This window comes from Phasianus colchicus, chromosome Z, assembly GCF_987193195.1.
Source record: "Phasianus colchicus chromosome Z, bPhaCol1.hap1.1, whole genome shotgun sequence".
Lineage (NCBI taxonomy): Eukaryota > Metazoa > Chordata > Aves > Galliformes > Phasianidae > Phasianus > Phasianus colchicus.
In genome coordinates this window covers 8777605-8786148 of record NC_143476.1, presented here as the reverse complement: position 1 = coordinate 8786148, position 8544 = coordinate 8777605, and the positions used below count along the sequence as shown (strand labels likewise).

At 48.7% G+C, this 8544-nt stretch overlaps 1 long non-coding RNA gene across 1 annotated transcript; it reads right to left on the bottom strand.

Moving 5' to 3' along the window:
- Window positions 1–296: 296 nt before the first annotated feature.
- Window positions 297–1892, bottom strand: LOC149912415 (uncharacterized). The gene is made up of 3 exons (XR_016462255.1): window positions 1353–1892; window positions 718–804; window positions 297–374 (listed from the first exon to the last, which is right to left on the bottom strand). It is a non-coding gene; the product is annotated as an uncharacterized LOC149912415 (long non-coding RNA).
- Between the last annotated feature and the right edge of the window lie 6652 nt (window positions 1893–8544).

Sequence of the window (8544 nt, the reverse complement as noted above, 5' to 3'; positions counted from 1 at the left end):
TTACAAGGTGCAAACAGTGCCATTGCAAGCACCAAGCAGCTCTCTTGAGCAGTCCAACCAACAGCGAGGCCAAACAGAGCAGAGAATGATTGTTGTTTCTGCAGCCATTTCAAGGGAAAAGTCAGTAGAGGACAAACACAACACCCGAGATGGCTCTGGTACTTTTATAAACTTGCCACTCTTGCACTACTGTCTTGCCACAGAGGAGCTCTCTTGGAAAGCAGGAGAGCACATCTGCGGCTCACTCTGCTGGCTGCAGTCAGGGAACAAAGACCAATCAGAGCTTCATACTCTACCTCTGTCCATGCCAGGTCAGGCCCACAGCTGATCTCGCTGCACGCCACAGCCATCAGCGTAGGTGTGACAAGCTGGAACTGAAAAGAAACACACTTTTATTTTCTCTGTTCACATCTCTGCTGTGCTCCCTACAGCTGTCGGGCACACTCACACAGCCCAAGCACGCCTGCTGGTGTCCCTGGTGATGCTGTGCAGCTCTGCACAAGCTGGGGCTGGGACTCTTTGCCTAAGGGATTGCTTTCCATAAAACCAGCTGGTCACAGCACCACAGACAGCATCCTTCTGAGGGCTGAGCTGCAGAGCACGTGGAGAAAACCCACACGTGACCAGCGTCCCATCAAAGCTGGATGAGGCTGTGTTACCAAACACGGGGCGTCACGGGCTGCTAAAGCATGTGGGGGGACAAACCATGGCAGGTACCTGGCAAGAGATCAGAACGAGGGAGAGAAATCTCACGAATCCGCAGCCGTTCCTTGTCACTTTGCTCTGATCTTCCACGAGCAAAAGCTGCAGCAGGGAAGCAGGCAGAGGGTGGAGAGAGGAGAGAGAAAGAGCAGGTCAGTTTGCTTCCACGGTTTAGCAAAGACTACAAGGGAAAATCCAAAATCTGCCCTCCCTCAACTTAAAAACTTAAGTTTTCAACTTAAAACCATTTCCCCTTGTCCTGCTGTTATCTACCCTTTCAAAGAGTTGATTCCCCTCCTCTTTTTAGGCTCCCTTTAGGTACTGAAGGCTGCCATGAGGTCACCCCACTGCCTTCTTTTCTCCAGGCTGAACAAGCCCAGCTCCCTCAGCCTGTCTTTGCAGGGGAGGTGCTCCAGTCCCCTGATCATCTCTGTGGCTCGCCTCTGGACTCTCTCCAACAGCTCCCTGTCTTTCTGGACACTGTACTGCAGCTGGGGCCTCACAAGAGCAGAGCAGGGGGGGACGATCACCTCCCTGTCCCTCATGGCCACCCCTCTGCTGATGGAGATAATGTGATCCTATGAGCTCCGCCAGCCAGCAGTTCTCAGCACTCACTGTCCCCCCGTCTCTCCCACACTGTCTCAGCTTACCTACAAGGTGCTGCACAGGACGGTGTGAAGACAAAGGGACGCAGTCGGTGCACAAGTGCAACAAGCGAGCTGCTCAGTCAGAGCTCCAGCGCTCCAATGAAGGGACGCAGCACGCACTGCTCCTCCCCTCATTCTAGCCCTTATGACATCACTGAGGGCCACCAGGCTGCTCCACCACGACGGACAGGGTGGGGAGGCAAGACCAGTCACAAGGGCAGAAGATTCCAACAGCCCAGCCCAACGTTCTGGAATCAGGGGCTGCTTGGAATTCTACCCCAGCCAAATCCTGGAGAAGCTGGCACGGGGTCGTCATGACCAAAGCGCAGGACCTGGCGCTTGCTCTTGTTGAGCCTCGCACAACTGGCCTCAGTGCATCCCTCTGGAGGGCCTTCCTGCCCTCAGCCAGATGGACGCTTCCTCCCAGCAGCGTACCTTGCAGTGCTGGGCCCATGTCAAATCCACACTAGAGTGGCTTTTGTTACATTCAAGGGCATGTTGCAGCACCCATCTATTTCACCTGGAAGGAAATAAAGCAGGAGATGGGAGAAACACAGAACTACTGCCAGACTGCTTTATCCCTTTCTTAGCCCAACTTCCCTTGCCTCATCCCCTACCCCAACTCCTAAATGATGCCCACAGGCTGATAGTTGGATCTCAAGTCCATAGGACTCCTTTCACAGGGCTCCATCAAAAAGGCTGTCACACTTGTTCCGTACACTCACACTGACCCAGCAGTGGTATCACAGTCACTTAACACACACACAACAACCAAACCCCGAGCATGCACATCCCTTCCTGCGTGACTGCAGCCCACAGCTCCCCTTCACACCTCCGTGGATCTCTGGTGTTTTACACTGATGCAGCCTCGCTGCAGCTCCGTGGCTGTCACACAAGGCCTGCAGGACCTCTTTCTCTGCAAACCCCGTCTGCAGGCATTGGTTCACAAGGTTCACCTCCTGCCCTCCTGAGCAAAAACAAGCACTAAGAACAAGAGCAAAGCACACTGGACTCGACCTGGCTGGATCCCCAACCCTCAGTCCTGTCAGTCGTACCCTGGTGTGGAGACTCATCCCCAAAGCCTGGCTGGACATCAGCACAGGCATCATTCTTCAAACGCCCCATCCAAGCAGCAAGGGATCAAAGCGTTGGCACAGCTGAAACAGAAATGCTGTGTGAGTTTCCTGTTAGCACTGAGCAGGAACAAATCTACCGCTGAGCAGCAGGATGTGAGACAAGCAGCAGAAGACACCCAACCTGCAGAACCAGCTCGTTTGGGGTCGGTCCAGATGTTTGTCTGCTCCCTTCCCTGGCCCAGGCCAAGCTTGTGAGCTGCTCCTCCTTGGTGCAGGGGGAAATGGTGCAGATGCCATGTGGTGGCTATGCACAGCATGCCTTTTACTTGCTTTTCCTATCTCCATCTTCCATTAGCAAACAGCATCTTCAGCCTCCAGAGATCACTGAGTCCAACCCCTGCACAACAGTGAAAAAAAAGATATGATAAGGGGTACTTAAAGCACAGCATCTGTAATCAGATCAGACTCCTGCACTGTGAAGACTTCCATGAGTATTCCTGCAGAGTGCATCACTTAGTCTCTCTTTAGCCTTGTGTTCATGGTTTTCCTGTAAGAGCTTGTCTAAACACTGCCTATAATCGTGGTTATGCTAGAAGCATTTGGATTTGTTGATCCTCAGTGTGATTTCAGTAACAAATCCAGATGCTTTTTTGTTAAGGGCAGCTTTCAATTTCTCAACTGAAATTTCAATATTGCATTAGGTGTTGACAACCACGGGGCTGCAGTACAGAGAATTACAGGGAGATTAATTTCTCCATCTCCATTCTCCTAGACATTTATGATTACAGTGATGTAGTTATATACAAAGTTGCAAGATACCAAAGCTAGAATAACCTCTTGGTGCAGCAGGATGTCTGGAGCCCAAGTGCAGAGTCTCAGTGTTGCAAAGCCTTGAAGAGGTGCACCGTATGTGCTGGGGCTGATGACACAGACACTGGAGCAAGGCCAGTGTGATGTTAGAAACTTGACCAGCAGCTGATCTGTTGTCAGCCATTTCTGGACACAGACGGGATCTGGTCGACTTAGGACATGACCTTTGGGCTGGAGAGCAACTCCCCGAGGAATCACACAGCCACTGCAGACCGTTGGCAAGAACCCCATACCAAAACAGCTCATCTGCAATCAGTTTTTAATCTGTGCAGCAGTGATTGGAACAGGCGCACGCTCTCTGGAATTGCAGGAATGTTCACAAGTGGAATGTACATCACCTGTGTGCTCCAGCTCTTCTGTGTGCATGCTAGGAGCAGTGATCCCCCTGCACCCAGGGCTGCAATAAAGTCCAGTGGGCTTTCTAACCTGCCCACCAGCAGCCCAGGCTGCCCAGAGCCACATCCAGCCTGGCCGTGGATGCCTGCAGGGATGGGGCATCCACTGCCTCCCTGGGCAACCTGTTCCAGTGCCTCACCACCCTCTGGCTGAAAAACTTCCTCCTCACATCCAACCTAAACCTCAACACCCCTCGTCTCAGTTTAAAGCCATTCCCCACGTGTCCCATCACTGTCCACCCTCCAAAACAAAACACCTCGGCTGTTCAACACTGAAAGAGCAAAATAACCCACAGCTCTTACTTCCACTGTATGCATTTAATTCCAAACTTAAGGTCACAGGTTAATTACTCATGTGATCCTTCCTGACAGAAGAACTACTCGTAGTGATGTGTAGGAGTAAGGAACTGTTTGAAAAGGTCATGGACATATTAGAACTTGCAGCATTTATCTTAATAGATGCCTACATTGCAAAGCATTTTGTAAAACACACGTTACAAGTACTGTGCATTGGATTACACTATATCAAACTCTAAGTAACAATACAGGTTGCTTTTAAATCTACACTTACATGCTAACTCCTTGATAAAATTCCTGACTGCCTTCAGTTTTATAGCCAAAGCAGTGTTTGAGCTGGTAATGTACTCTTGAACAGCACTGCTGCCTTTAGCATTTGTATGTTTAGATCTGAAAAGAGAACTTGGTCATTATTTCACAATGAGAGAATCCTATATGACAAAACAGAATTACAAAAATCTGACAATACTGTAAAATGCCAGCGTAAGAATGTGGCTTTGATATTTTTTTTTTGTTTTTTTTTTTTAAATGGTGAGTGTACCATTAATTCAAGACACGAATTTTGTTTGTAAGTCGATCTCTATAACTGTTCTTGGCATCATTCTGTAGGATGAACTAGATACATGGAATTTGGCACTGGCTCCCCAGGGCAGTGGTTTGGCACTGAGCTGACAAAGGCCAAAGAGCATTTGCACAATGCTCTCAGACACAGGGCTTGACCCATAGGAGGTCCGGTGTGGAACCAGGAGGTGGAATACATGATCCTCGAGGTCCCTTCCAAATACAGATATTCCATGATCCTCTAATACTTATATTCCCAAGTCCTGTACACAGTGCTCAGATGCTTAATTGAAAGGTTCCATGAAACAGTGAGGTATCTATGTCCCTTTACCACTCAGTTATTCAATTTGCCACATGGATCTTTCATCCAGTCACATTAGAAAACACTCAAAGTATTTCCTTCAGTCTTCCATTCTGATAGAGCTTTCTGGAGCAAATAAAGAGTTGCAACTCAGAATGTCCACACCTCCCTTCCTGCACCCTGCATACTTTTTTCATTGTACTGTGATTACGTACCATTCTATTGTCACCCTCATTCTGTCCTTATCTAGGCAGTTTAATGCCATTAAATTTTCCAGCAACAGATGCCCACAAGTACAGCCAGCCTGGAAATATTTTGATTACTTATCTTTGTCCTGATGTCCTTGTAGGAGGTGGGACATTTCTCCATCTCAGCAGCAGAGGGCAGGAGGGGTCCAAGGTGAGGGCATGCTCTCCTCTATTTTTCTGGAACTCAAAGACAAAGGGAACAAGAAAACCAGATGTGTTTCCCTGCCCATGGCAAACACCAGCCTTTCCATCCTTACAGTCCTTCCTGACATCAGCAGAGATATTTTGCTTTCTTGTGCCACTTCATCCCTTTAGCATCTGGCATTCTAACAAAAAAGTACTCTAACACAGGAATTTTAATATTTTCATATTAAATGTCAGAATTAAGGAACCATTATTATTACCAAATATTTAAAACATTCAACCCAGTGAGAAGTGAACTGATGTTGCATTTAGCATTCAGATTAGAACTTGACATTTCTCCGGGAAATTCTGTAATCATCATAGTGTTTCACAGTTTTCAGTTTATGAATACTAGTTAAGTCTTCACTAATACATTATCTTCTTCCCCCTTTATGCTTTCTATATTGCTTCTGAAGCAGACTTACCTCATGATTGAATAAATGTATAGTAACGTCCAAGGTGCTTGGATTGAACAAAAATAATCCCAGTATGGGGTTCAGTCAGACTTCTATAGAATAGGTGAATCTTATGCATTGGTGCCAGAGATTTCCAATAGACGACAGGAAGTTCAACAGATGAAAAGTGCACCTAAGTAAAAAGTGCTACTTTAATAAACTATAGTCTCATTGTCAAGCCTTGCACTGTCTCAGCAGATTATTACAGAATGTTCATTCAAGCAGGAATTAAGAGATGCGTCTGAATTGATAACAACAGCAAGTAATTAAGAAAGCTTGACTGCAGTCTGCTTGAGGATTCCAGTCTGAAGTGTGTTCCACCTGATGACAACTGGGAATGTCTTTCTCTCACCATTAGAACCATTGCACCTCTGACTAAACACATAGCTAATCACCACTGAAAACCTAGATGCAATTTCTGCAGTGCACAGACCAACTACGTGCTGATTAACATTCAGAGAGATTGTGCAGGTGTCCTTTTAGGAACTGGCCTACAGTATGCTAAGAGGGATGGATGTGGGGACATTAGGATAACGTGCCCTCTGCCTGTTAAGACAGCCCCAGCAGAGCAGGTCAGCAGGCTGAAGAGCTGCGTGGGTCACCAGGGCTCAGAGACTTCACTCGGCCATCTGCAAGTTGAGGGACTTCAGCCCAAGCTGCCCTTTTCCATGCAGGCAAGGAGGCCAAGAGAAGGTGGATCGGCACGGTTCTGGTGCAGACAGGGGCTGCAGTGTGAGCAGGCCTACACAGACAAGGCTGTGCCCACACAGAGTGACAGCAGCTTTCGCTGTGAGCAGATTCCCAGGGGGCCTGAGCCATGGCAGTTCTTGATGGCAGCATGTTCCAATCAGCCCTGGAAGTCTTCTCTGGACGTCTGTCGCATTCTGGAATCCACACTGAGGACGCAGTCGCTGTGTCAGAGCAGCTGGCAGAGTCACGGGGAACCGTGACGTAGTTGGCCCAGGGAGCAACAACAAGGCCTGCACTGCTCAGCCAGCCCAGGCCAAAGGGGAGCACGAGAGAGAGCAGAGGAGAGAGGGGGGGAAAGAGGGCCAGGAAGGAAAGGCCTGTGCCTGAATGGACGTGTAGCAGCAGCTGCTGACAGCAAACTCGGTGATGGCAGGGGCACAGCAGAGCAGTGCAATGCTGGCAGCTTCCTGTGTCTTTCACACAGGCACTGCAGACATGGCCAGCACTGGGAGATCAGCAGAACTGCTGCACACCTCTGCCAGCCCAGGCCAGAGGAGTGCAGAACAGTGAGCTGCTGCTGAGGGGAGAGAGGATGGCCTGAGAGCTGACCTGAGAGGCAGGGCTGGCTGTGTTACAGCAGCCTCTGTGTCCTCCTCCTGTGTCTGTGAGGGCCAGAGGGCCAGAAGAGAACATGCCCAGACAACGAAGCCCTGCTGTCCTCTGCTGCTCAGCTGGAGAGATGTTCCGCCTTCCTGAAGGACGCTGATCCAAAGGGAAGGAATCAAAGGAAGTCCAGGCTGGCTGTCCTTGTGGGCATCAGCTGCTGGCAGCTGCCTCTGTGCTGCCATGGGCAGGGCACAGCACACACAGTGTTTGCAGTTCCCTGTGTGACACTGGCCCTGGTGACCTGACAGCCATAGGGAGACAAGAGAAAGAGCTGCCTCCCTCTGCCAGATGAGGCAAAGGTGAGAATCCCAGAATCACAGCATGGCCCGGGTTGGAAAGGAGCTCAAGGTTCATGAATCTCCAACCCTTGGCTCTCCAAGGGTGCACAGGGGGCTTTGTTCTCCCTGTGGTGCAGCTTCAGTGCCAACTCACAGCTGAGCTGGTTGGCACACTGTGACAGCCTGCCGCTCTGAAGCTCTTGGGGCAGTGCTCAGTTCTTTCTGAAGTACTCTGGAAAATGCTGCTTCTCCTTCACCAAGTCTGTTTCCAGACAGACGTCTTTTTCTCCTCTGTACACACAAACAGTATCTTGTAACTCCCTGGCACAGTGCTCAGAAGTGATACTTCTGGAAGCACGTCAGAGAAAAGTGGCCTTGTCCCAGTGGACTTTCAGAGCAGATGAGAACAAGTCTTGGTTGACGGCTTTCTTCTGCTTCTGGAACTGCACAGGCAGGTTGTGTGTTGTCATACTTTATGCCAGAGTGCCAAACTGAAGCAGTTTCTGCAACTTCTTTTTTTCATACTTGTCACTCTTTGCTGAGACCTTAACTTAGTCATTTTTAATGCGCTCTCATCTAAACTACTGTGTCCTCCAGTGTCAGTGTTGTATGAATCAGGACTGTGGGATTTCATCAGTGAAAGGATTCTGCTCTAATGACTGTCATTCTAAAGCTGATATTGTTTCTACCGCATCAGGCTTGCAGGAAGCATCTTTGATCAACAGAGAAATCAGAAAAATTGCTTTTCCTATTGCAGTTTCCTTTTAACTAGTGATGAAAGCTGTCAGTTTACTTTTGGCACCAGAAATCCTGGGATGCAACCAGGTTAGATAAGAAGTGAAACTGAGTCAACAGTAAAGGAACACAGATGAGATAGCATCACAGAGCTCTGGAAGAGATGTTCCAGCTCTGTGTCTACCTACACCTTCAGGAGATGAAAAGTACTGGCTTACTGAGGTGTCCTGGGTTGCAGGTTCTGTTAATCTCCATTTTTGGAAGAGCTGCTTGCAATAAATACCTTGTAAGGTGAATGAGCTTGATAGAAGTAGGGTGTGAAAGAGATGGATTTGCTGTTTCCCTGAAGGTGCAGGAGTATTGCTGTGCCTACAGTCAGTAAACAAGGCAGAAATCACTGTGTTCCTCAGAATGAAAAGCAAAAGAATAAAAATCTTTTT